The sequence below is a fragment of the Mobula birostris genome, chromosome X (genome assembly GCF_030028105.1).
Source record: "Mobula birostris isolate sMobBir1 chromosome X, sMobBir1.hap1, whole genome shotgun sequence".
Classification (NCBI taxonomy): Eukaryota; Metazoa; Chordata; class Chondrichthyes; order Myliobatiformes; family Myliobatidae; genus Mobula; species Mobula birostris.
The window spans coordinates 54755362-54775248 of record NC_092402.1 but is presented as its reverse complement, the minus strand read 5'-3'; the positions used below and the strand labels follow the sequence as shown (position 1 = coordinate 54775248).

Genomic DNA, 19887 nt, shown 5'->3' with positions numbered 1-19887 from the left:
GAGCTGACTTGCAGGGAGGCCACCCAGTCTGTGTTTGACTTCTCTAACATGGATGAGTTTGACAAAGCAGACCCAAGCGTTCCTTCCAGGTAAAGCAATAAGGCAATTACACAACTTCCAATCAACTACACAACACTGAGTGCTTACAATGCTTAACTAAATGCAGGTTAGGAGGCTGTGAAGGGAAGGGGTGAAAGAACAGGTGTTGCATTGCCGATGATGAGTAGGAGTATGCTTAATGGGGAGTGATGCGTGGTGACGGAAGGCAGAACATAAGAATGTCATCAATTTTGCTGCTGCCAGTACCCACCCTGCTCTGACCTTCATGTGCCCCAGTTCTGCCTCTTCCCTTTCTGTTCTAGATCTCTCCACCTCCACAAACAGACAAACCGCAAATATCTGTCAGAAGTCCACAGATTCCCACAACTTCTTCCCACCCTGCCTCCTGCGAGGACTCCATTCCATTCTCCCAGTTCCTCCATCTCTGGCATATTTGCTTCAATGATGAGATATTCTGCACAGCACAGGTCTCTCTGAAATGTCTTCCTTTGCCATGGTTTTCCCTCAACCATAGTGGACTGAGGCCTTGACCACACCTCTGCTCTCAACCCACTCTCCTCCTGGACAGAATCACCCTGGCCGTTACCCTCCACTCCACCAGCCTCTGCATGTCATGGATCATCCTTCGCAATTTCCTTCAACTCTAACAAGATTCCACATCTGACATCTTCCTCTCCTCTTTCAACATTTTGAAGGACCACTTCCTGTCTGATTTCCCTCTTCTGTACCTACCATTCCTCCTCTTACAGCGCTTCTTAAAGCAACTGCAGGTAATGCATTGTCTAACCTTTCATCTTTTTCCTTTCCACCATCCAGGGGCACAAACAATCTTTCTAGGTGAAGCAGCAATTCACTTGCACTTCTTAACATAGTATACTGCATTCAGTGTTCACAATATGGTCTCTTTTACACTGCAGAAACCAAACACAGACTGGGTGATTCCACTAGCCTGATTCATCTATTAATGTAGACCACACTTGGAATATTGTATTCAGTGCTGATCACCTCATTACAGGAAGGATGTAGAAGCTTTTGAGAGGATGCAGAGGAGACTTACCAGGATGCTGTCTGGATTAGAGAGCATGTCTTATGAGGAGAGGTTGCGTGAACTAGGGCTTTTCTCTTTGGAGTGATCAAGGATTAGAGGTGACTTGATAGAGGTGTAAATGATAAGAGGCATAGATCGAGTGGGCAGCCAGCACCTTTTTCTCCAGGTGGAAATGGCTAATACAAGAGGGTGTAATTTGAAGGTGATTTGACGGAAACTATGAGGCAATGTCAGTGGTATGTGTGTTTATTTTTACGCAGAGAGTGGTGGGTGCATGGAACGTGCTGCCAGGTGTGGCTGGAGGCAGATACATGAGAGAGACTTAAGAGAATTAAATAGGCACACGGAAGAAAGAAAAATGGAAGGCTATATGGGAGGGAAGCATTAAGTTGATCTTGGAGTAGGCTAAAAGGTCAGCACAACGTTATGGGCCTAAGTGTCTACACTATACTGTTCTATCTTCTAACATCTGTGTAAACAGCAGATCACCATAGCAACCCTGATTTCACCTTATTGGAGATGCTTCCTTTGTCTTTTGCATTTCTCCTCTACCCTCTATTCTCTTTCCCAGTTCTGATGACTTGAAAAGTTATTGCCTTTCTCTGTCTGCAGATGCTACCTGAGTGGTTTCAATATTCTTTGTTTTAACACTGGAGAAAATTCAGTGTAATCAGCTGGAGGAAATAAGCAAAGCTGCTCACTTTACCTACGTAATTTTGGAACACAAAGACAATCTCCAACTTTTCTTCACCATTGCTAACTTTCTGTTCCTGTCTCCTCTACCTTCACTTCCAACTTGTACAAACAAGTTCATGAATCAATGAAAGTTTTAAAACTGCACATGTTGGAAATCTGAAGCAGAAAATGCTGAGAACACTCATGTCAGGCAGCATCCATGGAAAAAGATTGAAAATAGTGTTCTGATGAAGAGTCTTGGACCCAAAACATTGACCGTTTCTCTCTCCACAAATGTTGCCTAACCTAGTGAACGTTTCCAGTATTTTCCGCTTTTGTGATACGGAGTTCATGATTAAGACCACTAACCAATTACTTGTGCAGCTTCCCTCCCTCCCTTGCCCACAGCATGGATATATTTCTTTCCACAGATGCTACCTGATGGGTTGAACATCTCTAGGATTTTCAGCAAGTGGAGCCACCACTTGGAATCATGCCTACAAAGCCTAACCTTATTACTTTCTCTCATTTCTCCTCGGGGGTAAATTGGAGTTCATCCAATAAATGTAACAATGGTGTTTTATTCTGGACTTTTGAACAGAAACTTACCCAGACATTAGGCTCATTGATGCGACTGCTAACGATGACAAAATTTCTCTGATAATGGTAGAAATATAGTAGAGTCATACGATTGTTATGTCACAGGAGGCTGTTATTTGATCATTTGCATGGAAATTTATCTAGTTACATTCTTCCAGTCCTTCCCCAAAGCTTTAAATTACTCTCTCAAGGGTCTACCCAATTCTTGCTTGAAAGCAATCATTGACTCAGCTCCCCCTTGCCCACAGCCTATGTTCAGCAAACTGCAGAACACCACAGCCTCTGCATAAAAATGCTACCTCCTCCTGTTACTTTACACCTATGTGCCTGGTCTTGAACCATGGGAACAGCTTTTCTCATTTGTCCCTGCAACCATTCTGAAAAATCTCTTATGTACTGTCTCTTATTGCAGATACATTAACGACTATTAAAAGATACTTGGACAGGTACATGGAAAGATTTAGTGAAATATGGTGAAACATGGGCAATATTGATCGGCATGAACCAGATGGGCCGAAGAGCCTGTTTCCATGCTCTGTAACTCACTCTCCCTAGGAACTTCAATCTATTCTAAAACTAAGTTTTAAGTTTCAAAGGATATGGCGGAAAGGCAGGTGTATGGGGTTGAGTGGGATCTGGGATCAGCCATGATGGAATGGCAGAGCAGACTCGATGGGCTGAATGGTTTATGGTCTTAAGTGACAAGACTCATGATATTGAGTAACCAGTATTTTATAGATATTCAATAAAACCACTCTGTGAACAAAGTGGGAAAACCCACCATACAACACTATTAACAGCATTTCTCACAGTAAAAATCTAAATAGAAAGGTGAGCTACATATTTAAAAAGAATAAAAGTCAACATTTTGAGTTTGAGGGGTGAAGCTGGGAAATAAGATGATCACTTTGTTGGGACTGCACAAAATAATCAACAGGAATTGGAGGCACAAATATGCAGGGAGAGTGGAGAAAGTTGGGAGAATAATCATGTTGTCACAGTTGGGTATTTTAATCTTCCCAACATACACTCAGTGGCCACTTTATTAGGCACACCCGAACACTTGCTGGTTAATGCAACAACTAACCAACCAATCATGTGGCAGCAACTCAATGCGTAAAAGCATGCAGACATGGTCAAAAGATTTAGTTCAGACCAAACATCAGAATGAGCAAGAAATGTGATCCAAGTGACTTTGACTGTGGAATGATTGTTGGTGCCAGACGGGGTGGTTTGAGTATCTCAGAAACTGCTGATCTCCTGGGATTTTCAGGCACAACAGTTTACAGAGAATGGCACAAAAAACAAAAAAAAAAAACACATGAGTGTCAGTTCTGTGGGTGAAAACGCCCTGTTAATGAGAGGAGTCAGAGAAGAATGGCCAGCCGATTCAAGCTGACAAGAAGGCAACAGTAACTCACATAAGCACATGTTACAACAGTGGTTTACAGAACAGCATCTCTGAAGCACAACATGTTGAACCTTGAAGTGAATGGTTACAGCAGAAGACCACCAACATATACCCAGTGATCACTTTATTTGGTACAGGAGGTACCTAATAAATTGGCCACTGAGTGTAGATTGGAAGCGCCATAGTGCTAAGAGCCTAGATAGGATGGAATTTGTTAGGGCAGCATGGTAGCACGGCAGTTAGCATCACACTTTTACAGTGCTAGAGATCTGGGTTCCGTTTCACCGCTGTCTGTAAGGACATCCTCCCCTTGACTGTGAGTTTCCTTCAGATGCTCCCGTTTCCTTGCACATTCCAAAGACATACAGGTTAGTAGGTAGTGGAATCCCATTGGAGACAGCAGAAGTTGTAGAGAACCTGTTGATGTATGGGCTCGTGAGATGGTACGTGAAGACTAGGGAACCTCGTAAACCCTGTTACTTTGGGGGTGGTGGTGGCTAATGGGGTAAGGGCAGACATATGGAAATAAAAGAGATGTAGGTGAGGGCACCATTGATAGCAGTAGGAGGAAGCCCCATTTTCTGAAAATGGAGAACATCTTGGATATCTGGATGATGTTGTGCTGATCTATATAAACCTACTCCACAATCAATCTAACCCTTTCTTCCTACACAGCCCATAATCCTCCATTTTTCTTATATCCCTGTGCCTATCTAAGAGTCTCTTAAACATCCCTATTATAGCAGCCTCTAACACCATCCCCAGCAGTGTGCTCCAGGCACCGAACAATCGGTGTAAAAAACCTACCTCTGACATCTCCCCTAAACTTTCTTCCACTCATCTTAAACAGATGTCCTCTGGTATTGGCCATTGCCAACCTAGGGAAAAGTCTCTGTCTGTCCACTCTATGAATGCCTCTCATTATCTTGCACACCTTTATCAAGTCACCTCTCATCCTCCTTCACTCCAGAGAGACGTGCTCTCTAATCCAGGAAGCACCCTGTTAACTCTCCTGTGCACCCTCTCAAGCTTCCACGTCCTTCCTACAATGAGGTGAGCAGGACTGAATACAATACACTTGAGTACAATCTAACCAGAGTTTAATGGAGCTGCAATCATGAGAACAGTTACAGCAGAGACAGGAGCTGAGAAAAGGGAATTGTGGCCTTGCAAGAAACAGCGTGGGAAGAAGTGTAGTCAACGTAACTGTAGGGATCAGTGCGTTCTCATGCACCATCAATCAGGGACTTGTGCTAATATTATTTTGTGACTGTGTGTGCTATCATAACTATATGTACTGTGAGTGACTGTAGGTACTGTGTTCTGCACCTTGGCCCCAAAGGAACGATGTTTCGTTCAGCTGTACGCATGTGTATGGTTGAATGACAATTGAACCTGAACTTGATAAGATGTTGGTGGATAATCTCTCTCTGGAGATGGAGACAGAGAAATCAAGAAAAGGGGAGAGGTGTTGGAGATAGACCAAGCAGATTTGATGGCTGAGTGGAAGCTTATGAAATTGATGTGCTCCGTATGAGTGCAGGAAGTGGCAGAGAGGTGCAGTTGTCAATGTAGCAGAGAAAGAGTTGGGGAACGATCCCAGTGTAGGTTTGGAACATGGACTCTTCCACGTAGCCATCGAAAAGGCAGGTATAGCTGGAGTCCAAGTGAGTGGGTAATAGGGCAAGAGAAATGACTGAGGAGTCAGTGGGGGAGCACTTTAGTGACCATAGTTCTATTAATTTTAGTTACGGAGAGGGACTTGTGGACAATCTGGTACACAAATTAAAGTTCTAAATTGGGGCAAGGCAAATTTAAAGATGAAAGATTAGCCTTAGTTGTCACATGTACATTGAAACATTGAAAAATACAGTGAAATGGGTCATATGCGCCAAATCAAGTCAGCAAGGATTGTGCTCGGTGGCTCGCAAATGTTGCCACACCTCTGGCGCCAACATAGCATGCCCACAACTCACCAACCCAAACCTTAAGTCTTGGAATGTGGGAGGAAACTGGAGTACCTGGACGAAACACACATGGTCACGGGGTGAATATACAAACTCTTTAGACAGCAGCGCAAATTGAACCCCAATTGGTGATCGCTGGCCTACAATACCAATGCTCTAACCGCTATACTACTGTGCTGCCTGATCTTGATGGTATTAGAAATGTGCAAAAGTTTGCCGTAATATGTTGTTTGCAAGCAAAGGGATGTCTGGCAAGTGGAGGCTTTTAAAAGTCAAGAGTTCAGGGTCTGCATGTTCCTGTTAGAGTGAAGGGCAAGGCTGGCAGAGTAGGGAACTCTGGATGACGAGACATTGAGCTTCTGATCAGGAGTAGCACAGGGAATACAGAAGTGTACTCGAGAAGGGATCTGGAGGGCAAAATGGGGGACATTAGATATCTTTGCTAGAAAAGATTGAGGATCCAAAGAAATTTTATATTAAAGGAAAAGGGTAACTAGAGAGAAAATAGGGTCCCTCAAAAATCAAAGTGGATACCTTGGTGTGGAGCCACAGGAATTGGGTGAGGTCCTCAATGAATATTTCTCCTCTGTTTCTACAGTAGAGGAAGATATGAAGACTTTAGACCCTGAGATAATTACGGGGAGGTCTTGGAGATAGGACCCTTTATGGCAGAGGAGGTGGCGAATGTCTTAAAATGTATAAAAGTAGATAATTCTCCAGGGCCAGATCAAGTATATCCAAGAGCACAGTGGGAAGCTGCAGAAAAATTTGTGGGAACCCTGGCTAAGATCGTTAGCAAAAAATGACGGGACAGAAGACTGAAGATGTGCCTTTCCTTAGGACGAGCTGCAAAGAAAAGCCTGGAAACTATAGACCAGTAAGGGGAAGATCTGTGGTAGGTGAGTTATTAGAGAGGATTCTGAAGTACAAGATGCACATACATTTGGAAAAGACAGATGTTGTTAGGGATAATTGGCATGCCTTTATGCATGGAAGACCATTTCCCATGAATTTGACTTGAGTTTTTTTGAGCAGGTGACCAAAGGGATTGAAAATAGTAGAGCAGTAAATGCTGTCTACAAGGCCTTTGACAAGATTCCACATGGTAGGACAAGATTCCGTATGTCCTGATGAAGGGTCTCAGCCCAAAACATGCTAATTCCCCTCCATAGATACTACCTGACCTGCTGAGTTCCTCCAGCATTTTGTGTGTGGTGCTGTAGACAGCAAAGATGTTCATCAGGACATACAGAAGGATCTTGATCAGCTGGGGAAGTAGGCCAAGGAACGGCAAATGGAGCTGGGCAAGTGTGAGGAGTTGCATTTTGGGAAAACAAATGAGAACAGGGCTTTCATAGTAACAGTGGGGTCCTGGGGAATGTTGGATAGAGAACAGGAGGACCTTGGAGTACAAATACATGGTTCTCTGAAAGTGGTGTCATAGGTAAACAGGATAGTGAAGGAGGCATTTGACATGCTGGCCCTCATCAGTCAGTGCATTTGACATGCTGGCCCTCATCAGTCAGTGCATTGAGTAAAGTAGTTGAGCTGTTGCATTTGGAGTATTATGTTCAGTTTTTGTCACCCTGCTATTGGAAAGATGCCATTAAGCTAGAAAGAATGCAGAGGGAATTTACAAGGATGTTGCTGGGACTTCAGGGACTGAGTTATGGAGAGGCTGATCAGCTTCGGACATTATTCCTTAGAGCACAAGAAAATGAAGGTGATACTATAAAGGTTTATAAAATCATGAGCGCCATAGATACAGTGAATGCACTCAAGTCTTTTAACCAGGATTGGAGAATCAAGAACTAGAGGGTAAAGGTTAAGGTGAGATTAGAGAGATTTATTAGAAACCTGAATATCAATTTTTTCACACGGATATTTGTCTCTATATGAAACGAGCTACTAGAGGAAGTGGTTGAAGCAGGTACATTAACAACATTTAAAAGGCATTTGGACACATACATGGATAGGGAAGATTTAGAACGATATGGGACAAACGTAGGCAAATAGGACCAGCTTAGTTGGGAATCTTGGTTGGCATGGATGAGTTGGACAGAAGGGTCTACTTCCATGTTGTGTGACTATCACAAGATCACCTGATTCTTTGGTTTTGTCAGCACCTGCAAATCATAGGGTAGAGAGAAAATGAGCTGGAGACAATTCAAGGAGCATAACAAAGTAACTGCATACTTAACAACAAAATATTATTAAGAGATACTGCACAGAACAGGTCTTTCTGGTACAACAAGCCAGACTGCCCAGAAATCCACCAATTTAACACTAGTCAATTACAGGACAATTTACAATGACCAACTAACTTACTAACTGGTATATCTTTGGACTGTGGGAGGAAACCGGAGCACCCGGAATAAACCCACACACTCACGGGAAGAACATCCAAACTCCTTCCAGAGGGCACCGGAATTGAACTCCGAGCTCTGGAACACCTCGAGCTGTAATCGCGTTGCACTAACCGCTAAACTACCGTGGTGCTCAAAGTAGTTTTGCTTGAAAATACAAAGCACAGAGTGGCAAAAGTTCTCAAAATAGTACAAACACTCAGCAGCAGCATAGTACAACTGGGACAAAGTTCATTACCAGCAGTCAAATTCACGTTGCTCCACTTCCCACTGCCCAGGTCAATAAGAAGTTTGGAGCAAAACACAGCAGGGGCAGGAACAGAGTGCTGGAGACAGTCAGCTGGTCTGGCAGGTTCGGCAGGGAGAAAAACTGAGTTAATGTTTCAGGTTGAACAGAACAGGCACAATGAGAAGACAGCAGTGTTAAGTTGTGGGGAGGAGACAGAGATCAGGAATCATCTGTGATAAGGTGCAGACCACAGTTGTCTAAGTAACAATACTTTAATAGTTGGAAGTTGGAGACAAAAATAAGAAAGAAAAACAAATTGAAACAGAGAGTACAGAAATAACTATAATCAAAACCAGTTTCCTGAAATTACTAAACTTACATAAAGCTTTGAAGGCTTCAAGCCAAGGAGAAAATGAGGTACTCTTGCTCAAGCTAATGTTGGGCATCATTGAGCCATATAGTAGGCTGAAGGCAGAGAGGTCAGAGTGGGGATGCTGCTGAGGATTAAAGTGACAGGCAACTGGAAGCTCAAGGTCATCTGAGTGGACCAAATAGAAGTGTTCTACAAATCAGTCAACTAACCTGCATTTGGGTTTCTCCAGTGTGGAGACCACATTGTGAGGATTGATTGCAGTACACTAGATTGCATGAATAACAAGTGAATCACCACTTTGTCTAGATTATCAATAATATTTTTTTAAAAAAACAGTAATACACTCTACAGCCATACACAATTTAATTTCTTAACAAAATGTCATTTCTCCGTCTACACAATTATCAACCTTTGAGAGCAATGGCCCCCCTGGCTCATTCGTTGGTCTGGAGCATGAGCTGGGGGACCTGAGTGCAAGATGTGTGGTGTGAGACGGGGACTTGAAGTGTGCGTGCAGCTGGAGCCAGGAACTGCATCGTTCATTTTCACAAGAGATTCTGCAGATGCAGGAAATCCAGAGCAACACACAAAACGCTGGAGGAACTCGCTGTGGTTCAAAGTTCAATGTAAATTTTATGTAGCCTGAAGAACATCGCCATGGTTCATCCTGGTGATACCAAGTTAGGCAACATATATGGAAGGGAATAAACAGTCGACATTTTTGAATGAGAATCTTCATCAGGACTGGAAAGGAATGGGGCAGGGGGCAGAAGCCAGAATAAGAAGGTGGGGGGGGGAGAGGAGGAGAGGAAGAGGTACAATCTTATAAGTGCTGGGGGAAACAAGGTGAGGGAGTGATGGATGTGTGCGGTGGGGGGGGGGGGGGGAGAAGGAGACATCATCGTAACATCTTACAAATTCTTCTTTGATAAGATGCCAAGTGCCTTGGTATATTTTCCTACAGTAAAGCTCAAGTCAAGTCAAGTCACTTTTTACTGTCATTTTGACCATAACTGCTGGTACAGTACACAGTAAAAACAAGACAATGTTTTTCAGGACCATGGTGCTACATGAAGCAATACAAAAACTACACTGAACTATGTAAAACAACACAAAACTACACTAGACTACAGACCTACCCAGGACTGCATAAAGTGCACAAAGCAGTGCAGGCATTACAATAAATAATAAACAAGACAATAGGCACAGTAGAGGGCAGTAGGTTGGTGTCAAGCCGGGCTCTGGGTATTGAGGAGTCCGATGGCTTGGGGGAAGAAACTGTTACATTGTCTGGTCGTGAGAGCCCGAATGCTTCGGTGCCTTTTGCCAGATGGCAGGAGGGAGAAGAGTTTGTATGAGGGGTGTGTGGGGTCATTCATAATGCTGTTTGCTTTATGGATACAGTGTGTGGTGTAAGTGTCTGTAATGGCGGGAAGAGAGACCCCGATGATCTTCTCAGCTGACCTCACTATCTGCTGCAGTGTCCTGTGATCCAAGATGGTGCAATTCCCAAACCAGGCAGTGATGCAGCTGCTCAGGATGCTCTCAATACAACCTCTGTAGAATGTGGTGAGGATGTGAGGGGTGGGAGATGGATTTTTCTCAGCCTTCGCAGAAAGTAGAGATGCTGCTGGGCTTTCTTTGCTATGGAGCTGGTGTTGAGGGACCAGGTGGGATTCTCCGCCAGGTGAACACCAAGAAATCTGGTGCTCTTAACGATCTCTACGGAGGAGTTGTTGATGTTCAGTGGAGAGTGGTTGCTCTGTGTCCTCCTGAAGTCAACAACCATCTCTTTTGTTTTGTTTACATTCAGAGACAGGTTGTTGGCTCTGCACCAGTCCGTTAGCCACAGCACCTCCTGTCTGTATGCTGACTCATCATTCTTGCTGATGAGACCCACTATGGTCGTGGGTCAGCACAGTGAATAGCAGTTGACTGAGCACACAGCCCTGGGGGGCCCCCATGCTTGGTGTGATGGTGTTGGTTCTATATAAATAGAAGTTTATTTCATACCCAAGTCCTAGAACAGAATCGGAAAAGTAATTTCCAGCTCTGAAATGAAAGAGCAACTCACTCTGCCAACGCTGATATACAAATTTACAAAGATTACTAATCTCTCCCAACAATACATCTTTGAAGTGCGATGCTGCTAGCTGTGTACAAGGAGATAAGATGTTTGAATCTCTGAGAATCTCTTGAGTGTTCTTTAATTTCTGTGCACCAGTCACTGTTCCAGTATCTCGCAATGCCTGATAAGGGTGTAGAACTGACTCAACACCCACACCCTAGCCTCTGAACCATGTGTGATGCAATGCTGCAACACTTACCTTTTGTTCATGAATTGCTTGCCTCAAAGAAATAAAGTCAAACAGGTCTATATTTGGGTCAACGTTAAAATTGAGATTTTCAATTTGTAAGATGCAGCCATTTTGTGCCTGGGAGATTAAAATTAGCTTTATTTATCACATGTACATCAAAACATAGTGAAATATCTTGTTCTGTTTCAACAACCAACACAAGCCAAAGGTACCACGCTTCCAGCACCGACATCGCATGCCCACAATTTACTAATCCTAACCCTTGAGTCTTTGGAATGTGGGATGCAACCAAAGCATCCAGGAGAAAACCACACAGTCATGGGGAGAACATACAAACTCTTTACAGACAGCAGTGGGCACTGAACCTGATCATTGGTGCTGATGCTCTGACTTGTACTATTGATATTGTAACTCAGAATCAGAATTAGGTTTATTATCAGTGACTTATACGATGCATAGTGGTTAACACAATGCTTTACGGTACAGGCGACCTGGGTTCAGTTCCGACCGCTGTCTGCAAGGAGTTTGTATGTTCCCCCCGTGACCGTGTGGGTTTCCCTCCGGGTGCTCCAGTTTCCTCCCGCAGTCGAAAGGCATCGGTTGGTAGGTTAATTAGTCATTGAAAATTGTCCCGTGATCAGGACAGGATTAAATTGGGAGATTGTTGGGCAGTGTAGCTCAAAGGGCTGGAAGAGTGTATTCCACGCTGTACGTCAATAAACAAAAAAAATGTCCTGAGAGCTTCACATTGAAAAGGGCTGCGAAAGCAAAGGTGAAGGTCCTCAGCTGAAAAGTAAAGTAGTGCTGGGGCATCCTGTGGTATAATCCACCCAACTTAATAATACTTAAATCCTGTTCCTGGTTGCTCAATGTCCTGGAGCAAGAAGAAAACAGCACAGTTTAAATGGCTTACAAAGCTTAGAGGAAACAAATTTAAATACACCTGTGAATAAGTTACAACGGCTGGCCTGTTGAACTGTGACAGAGGGCTAATTATTGACTGGCCAGAACACATGAGCACTGACACAACCATGAGCCAAATAAGATTCATTGCACAAATTTGCTCTCCTTGAAGAACTGTGCCAAGCTATTCTTGCACTGCAGGAAAGCAGGTGACACATGAAACGGCTTCTACTGCCCAACCTTTCAGTACAATGAAAGCTCTGTCCAGAAGTACAATAAATACTGTGCACAAAATACAAATATGGGCCTGAAGACATGACTACCTGGGTAAAGGTTCAACGATGCAAACTTGGAAAATGCCCTGATGTTGCTCCCTGTGCAGCTCAGTGTTAAAAGTAAACCTGATGCACCAAGCAGCAAGCAGGAATTGAAATTTATCTTCATCAGCTGCTGGCTGATTTGTGCCCAATCCTAAAAGTTCCCACTTAGCTGAGTGATTCCTCATGCAACTTCAAGGTGCAGCTAAGACACAGCTATGTTGACATGGTACATGAGCGTCACATAAACGTCAAGGCAGCTCAGATCTGCCTTCCTTCCTAAAATGGACATGATGGGGTTTTACAAGAGTCTGACATCTTCACCTTCATGTTAACCCAGTTTTTAATTTCCTACTTTTTGTTGCCTCTGAAGTTAAACTCATTTGATGAGATTTCATTGCTTGGTTTATTATTTTAGGCATAAGAACACAAGAACATAAGTAGTAGGAGCAGGAGTCGGCCATCTGGCCCATCGAACCTGCTCCGCCATTCAGTAAGATCATGGCTGATCTGGCCATGGACTCATCTCCACCTACCTGCCTTTTCCCCATAACCCTTAATTCCCCTACTATGCAAAAATCTATCCAACCTTGTCTTAATTATATTTACTGCTTCACTGGGCAGAGAATTCCACAGATTCACCACTGCCTGGGAAAAGCAGTTCCTCCTCATCTCCGTCCTAAATCTACTCCCCCAAATCTTGAAGCTATGTCCCCTAGTTCTGGTCTCACCTACCAATGGAAACAACTTTCCTGCCTCTATCTTATCTATCCCTTTCATAATTTTATATGTTTCTATAAGATCTCCACTCATTCTTCTGAATTCCAGCAAGTACAGTCCCAGGTGACTCAATCTTTCTTCATAGTCTAACCTCCTCATCTCTGGAATCAACCTGGTGAACCTCCTCTGCACTGCCTCCAAAGCCTCCGAGGAAAGCCACCACTACAACCTGCAACCTGACCATCTCTGAGGCTGAGGTACGCTGATGTTTCCAACAAGTGGACAATCACAAGGCTGTGGGACCAGACGGCGTCCGAGGGCAAGTACTCAGGATGTGCGCAGCACAACTGGCAGGTGTGTTTACTGACATTTTTAATTTCTCCCTCTCCCAGTGTAGAGTGCCCTCCTGCCTCGAATTATCCACCACTGTCCCTGCGCCAAAAAAGACTAAGGTAACATGCCTGAATGACTGGCACCCTATCACACTCACCTCAATAATAAGCAAATGCTTTGAGAGGCTGGTCAAGGATTACATCTGCAGCTTGCTACCACCCAAACTGGACCCAGTGGCCATTTTATTAGGTGCATCTGTACACCTGCTCGTTAATGCAAATATCTAATCAGCCAGTCATGTGGCAGCAACTCAATGCATAAAAGCATGCAGACATGGTCAAGAGGTTCAGTTGTTGCTCAGACTAAACATCAGAGTGGGGAAGAAATGTGATCAAAGTGACTTTGACTGTGAAATGGCTGTTTGTGACAGACAGGGTGTTTGAGCATCTCAGAAACTGCTGACCTGGGATTTTCATGCACAACAGTCTCTAGAGTTTACAGAGGATGATGCAAAAAACAAACAAAAACATTCAGTGAGTGAGTGGTAGTTCTGTGGGCGATAACACCTTGTTATCTAGAGAGGTCAGAATGGTTCAAGCTGACAGGAAGGTGACAGTACCTCAACCACATGTTACAACAGTGCTATGCAGAAGAGATCTCTGAACACACGTGTCGAACCTTGAATTGGACGGGCTGCAGTAGCAGAAGACCACAGGCATATACTCAGTGGCCACTTTATTAGGTACAGCACAATGAAGAAAATCCAGCCTGACCATTTGTGCTCAATCAAAGCAATGCAAGTTGTTGTTGATAGATCTATAAGTTGCCTTTTCTCACATATGCTTGCTAATGACCAGCTTTATTTATGCAAAGACCACTCAGCTTCCGACATCGGTATAGCCTTGGTTCCAACATGGACAGAACTGAACTCCAAAGGCGAATTCCAGTCACTGTCACCAAACATCAAGGTTGCATTTGACAGAGTGAGACATCAAGAAGCCTTGGTAAAACTGAAGCCTGCAGGGATCAAAATAGGAAAACTCTCCATTGGCCAAAGTCACTCTTTATACAAGGTGTAATGTAGGTAACATATCTGCTCACTTGCACAGGGTAGTTGGAGAAAGGGCAATAAGCAAAATGTGAACACAAGAGATTCTGCAGATGCTGGAAATTCAGCGCCACACTCACAAAATGTTGGAGGAACTCAGCAGGTCAGGCAGCATCTACAGAGGATCCTGAGGCTCACCACTAAACAGAACTTCAATGGAATATGAATGATGTGGGTTAAAGAGTAGGTCAGAGTTGAGTTTTACATATCATGTGATTCACATGAACATTAAGAGCAGAGTAAGCCAGCAGCCACTTTGAGCCTTCTCTGCTTTTCATTTGGATCATGGCTGATGTCCTACGTCAGCACCATTTTCCAACACCATCCCCACATCCACTGATTTCCTTAATATCCAGAAATCTATGAATCTCCATTCGAATGTGCCATTTGCAAACAGTACTGCTGAAATTCATCAACGGTTATAGCTTCATAGAGCAATACAGCACAGATACAGGCCCTTTGGCCCAAAATGGCCATGTCAACCATGTGGCCTACCCAACTAGCCTCCACTTCCTGCGTTCGGCCCATGTTCCTCCAAGCCCCACCTCTCCATATATCTATCCAGGTGCTTCTTAAATTATACCACTGCACCTGCCTCAACCAGTTCCTTTGGCAGCTTGTTCAATAGAGCATCACCCTCCATGTGAAAAAGCTGTCCCTTACCTATTGTTGTTCCTCTCTGCGCCTTGTGATGCATCAGGCAGCAAGTCTGCCGTTTCTTTAGCATTTTTGTCTGTTTTCTTATGAGGCCGAGTTGCTAGCTCATCACTCAACCCAGCACAGATGGAAAGCATGCCAAGGAGCCGGCCCGATTTGAATCCAGCACTGCTCGCCTTGAAGTCCAGTGCAGATACCACTACACCACCGGCCGGCTTGCCCCTTACCTATGTCTTTCATAATTTTAAACAATTCTATAAGGTTGCCCCCTCATTCTCCTACGTTCCAAGGAATAAAGACCTTACCTGGCCAATCTCTCCCTACAATCAGGTCCTCTAGTCATGGCAATATCCTCATAAATCTCCCCTACACTCTATCCAGCTTAATCATTTATTTTGTATAGAAGGGTGACCAAAGCTATGCGCAGTACTTCAATTGCAGCCTCACCAACAACTAGTACAACTGCAACATAATGTCCAACTCCTGTACTCAGTGTCCTGACTGATGAAGGCCAGTGTATTAAACACATTTTACACTACCCTCTCTATCTGTGATGCTGCTCTCAACAAACAATGCTCTTGTCAGCACCTCCCAAATCCTGGACTTCTGCCATCAAAAAAGATAACAGGCAAAAGATACATGGGCAGAATGCCTTCCACGTCACACAACATCCTGACTTGGTTCCTTTATCACCCCTGGATCCAAAGGCTGGAACTCCCTAGCCCACAACTTTGTGGAGGCATCTTTACTGCCAAGGGTGGTGGTAGAGGCAGATACATTAGGGGCATTTAAGAAGCTCTTAGATAGGCACATGGATGATTCAAAAAAAAAGGAAGAGTTAGATTGATTTTAGAGTAAGTTGGCACAACGTCATGGGCCGAAGGACTCGTACTGTGCTGTAATGTTCCATATTAATGGGTTGAATTCTCCCTGCAATATCGCTGTGATCATGTCTGCCCAGATTACTACAGCTTCTATAGAAATCCTCATGATTTAAACAAAATCAAATTCACATTGGGGTTATAATAGTGAAGATAATTCAAAAACTGGTGAGCAATAAGTTAAGGTACCCTTGGCTCTAATTTAGTTATCTCCTCAGTCATGTCCATTCCACCCACAAGACACAGGCTCCTATTTTCACTTCAAAAATGAGTAATTTACATTTATTTTTATCCCATTATTTGTATTACAGCTCAGGTCAAGAGTGTAAGAGTGCAGCTGCTTTCTGGTTCACAAACACATTGACTCATTGCCATCTACAATCCTAATTTGACTTTTTTGGCCTGAATTGGCAAATCCTGCACGCACTGACTACATAGTTCCAGCAACCCTCCAAGCTTCTGGTAACCCTAACCCAGCTGTAACAGCCCTACTATCAATTCTGGAACCATTAACCATTACCACTCTGCCCAACTTCAAAAGCACTACACCATTTCCATGCATTTGTCCTCACTCTTGTCCAGCGTCCTTTTGATTTTAGTTACCCACTTTAGTATACTGCCACTGCTCTACAAAATCTTTGTGGCACTAGACAAAAACTGCTGGAGGAACTCAGCAGGTCAGGCAACATTTATGGAGTGACATGAACGGTCAGCATTTTCGACCAAGACTCTTCATCAGGAAAGAAAGAGAACAGAAGCCAGAATTAAAAAAAGAGGAGGGGGAGGAGCAGAGCTGGTGATTGATTGATAAATCCAGAAATCCAGGTGAGGGGGAAAGGTAGGTAGATGGGGCAGGGGAAGAAGCTGGGAGGTGATAGGTGGAAGAGGCAAAAGGCTGAATAAGATGCAATCTGATAGGACAGGACAGTGGACCATGGAGTAAAGTGAAGGAGTGAGGAACAGAAAGGAAAAAGGTGTGGGTGATGGGCAAGTCATGAGGGTGAGGAAGAGGAAAGAAAAGGGGTAATGGGGCCACAGAGATGAGGGAAAACAGAAGCGAATGGTTACCAGAAGGTTGGAAACTACCAAGATGGAATATGAGGTGCTGTAACTCTGATCTGTGACTAGCCTCAGTTTGGCAGTAGAAGAGGCCGTTTAGAAATGTCAGTGTAAGACGGAAGTGATATTAAATTGGTTGGTCACTGGGAGATCCTGGTTGTTACGGTGGACAGAACGAAGACACTTGGCGAAGCGATTCCCTAATTGGTGTCTGGTCTCACATTAGTAAAATAGGGGGAGGGTTAGGAGGTAATGAAATACTCCAATAAATCTGCTCAGCAGTTCCAAATCTTTGTGTAGTTGCAGTGCAGCATGGCGCATTCATGTTTACTGATGGTAGGTGGAAAAGCAAACTGTGAGGAGTCTGCAAAAGCTCATGGGTAAAACCAGTGGTCAAGAAGATGGAATAGAGGACAAGCATGGACGAATACTAGCGCGTGCTGGTCTCATTAAGCTAAAAGGTAAGCATGCAGGTATATTTGGAACACTCTGTTCTAATTCCTGAGTTGAGAGATTGCTCTTTAAAGAAAGATTCAATAAGATAGTTTGATATTACTTTCAAGAATAAGGTGGCAGATTGAAAATGCAAGCCTCAGAGAGACTAATGCCAAGAGACTGTCTCTTCAGGGGAAAATACAGAATCAGCAGAGCATAATCTCAGAATAAGACATTTACAGCTTCTCTCTGTACTACATTCGACTTCTCTAACTGAGAAGGACAGCAAAATCAAAGTTTCAGCATATTCAAGACTGCAACTGATAAGAGTTTAGAGATGGTACAGCGAACATTGAATAAGTCAGTGGCAAACATTGTGACGTCCTGTGCAGACACAGGTGTGTTTCAATGTAACACAATTGGTCTCTTAAATCATCCCCAAATTGTTCCATCCAAGCCTTGAGCAGTCAGTGACAAAGCTCAGGAAATACTTTTATCAGCTTCTCATACGATCTTTAAAAGCTGCATTAGTCCATGCTCTCAGTCATCAGTTTTATTATCCGTGGCTAGGTTTAAACTTCTTTTTAATAACTACGTGCAAGGTATTGCGTTGTTGTTTTGACATTTAGAATCCCATACAAGGTCAAACAATGGAGTCCATTGATTAGACTTTGCATTACTCAGAGATATGTACTGTTTGTCACTAAGAGGCAATGTGCCACTCACAAAGTTTATCATTACGCTGCCATATACGAACAGTAAACGTGACTGGCACCATGAAAGCTAATTCCAGGCAAATCTGATTGAACATGTCCCTTACTGGCAAGAATGATTAAGGAACCTCGAACTCAAGAGACCGCGATCTGGAAAAGGTAACAGAAGCAAAAAGCTCCCTGCCTGGGAGACCCCCACCCCCCCTTATACACGGGAGCTGCGATCCATCCAACTCTGTCAGGGCCCCATCACACACATCCGCACCTCCGATATTCCTTTAGCCGATACGCTATTTCATTGTTTCTCCCTAGCCATTCTATACGCAGCATCTTACCTGCCCGGCCGCTCCGACTTCAGGATTCAACTAGGTTTCGGAAAGTTCCGACATCCAGGACCCCTCCGCGGCCCGACCCGCGCCGCCCTCCCTGCCGCTCATTGGCTACATCCACTCCCGCCAGACCGCCTGACCCTACCTAAATGGCCAATCAGGATCAGCAGGCCTCCGAGCGCAATGCCCTCTGCCGTAGCGCTCGCAGCGGCTCATCGACAGTGCGAGGTATGCTTGCAATTGTGTTCCGTCAACCAATGTAAATGCTATATTACATATTCCCTCGTCCACTTCTAATCTTTTATAAAGTGTTGGATTCACGAGTAAGCGTTTATTGTCTGTCCTCAATCTAAAATGAGGGGCTGGCGTTTGGAGGACCGCTCCGGGACCCTGTTGAACCGGATGTGTTATTATAATCCAGGGGTCGGCAACCTTTTTGCCTCTGTGGGCCGGGTCGCGTATTAATGAGCGGACGGTGGGCCAGATAAATGCCATAAAAAATTTGAAATATAGGAATTATCCATTTAAATACATCTAGTTCTGTTTTGCCCCAAATTAATGAATAACACATGCTAGAAAATCATTTATGCTTAACCAAGCAACACACATCAAAGTTGCTGGTGAACGCAGCAGGCCAGGCAGCATCTCTAGGAAGAGGTACAGTCGACGTTTCAGGCCGAGACCCTTTGTCAGGACTAAATGAAGGAAGAGTGAGTAAGAGATTTGAAAGTGGGAGGGGGAGGGGTGATCCAAAATGATAGGAGAAGACAGGAGGGGGAGGGATAGAGCCAAGAGCTGGACAGGTGATTGGCAAAAGGGATATGAGAGATCATGGGACAGGAGGTCCGGGAAGAAAGACGGTGGGGGGGGGGGGACCCAGAGGATGGGCAAGGGGTATAGTCAGAGGGACAGAGGGAGAAAAAGGAGAGTGAGAGAAAGAATGTGTGTATAAAAATAAGTAACAGATGGGGTACGAGGGGGAGGTGGGGCATTAGCGGAAGTTAGAGAAGTCGATGTTCATGCCATCAGGTTGGAGGCTACCCAGACAGAATATAAGGTGTTGTTCCTCCAACCTGAGTGTGGCTTCATCTTTACAGTAGAGGAGGCCGTGGATAGACATATCAGAATGGGAATGGGATGTGGAATTAAAATGTGTGGCCACTGGGAGATCCTGCTTTCTCTGGCGGACAGAGCGTAGATGTTCAGCAAAGCGGTCTCCCAGTCTGCGTCGGGTCTCGCCAATATATAAAAGGCCACAGCGGGAGCACCAGACGCAGTATATCACCCCAGTCGACTCACAGGTGAAGTGTTGCCTCACCTGGAAGGACTGTTTGGGGCCCTGAATGGTGGTAAGGGAGGAAGTGTAAGGGCATGTGTAGCACTTG

At 44.2% G+C, this 19887-nt stretch overlaps 1 protein-coding gene across 3 annotated transcripts in view; it reads right to left on the bottom strand.

The window, feature by feature from the left end:
• LOC140191370 (natural resistance-associated macrophage protein 2-like) overlaps positions 1-18598 on the bottom strand; it is a 118638-nt gene extending 100040 nt beyond the window's left edge. For all 3 annotated transcript variants that reach the window (XM_072248724.1, XM_072248723.1, XM_072248725.1), the window contains exon 1: positions 18509-18598. The gene's annotated coding sequence lies outside the window, so the exon portion shown is untranslated. The remainder of the gene's footprint in view (positions 1-18508) is intronic.
• Between the last annotated feature and the right edge of the window lie 1289 nt (positions 18599-19887).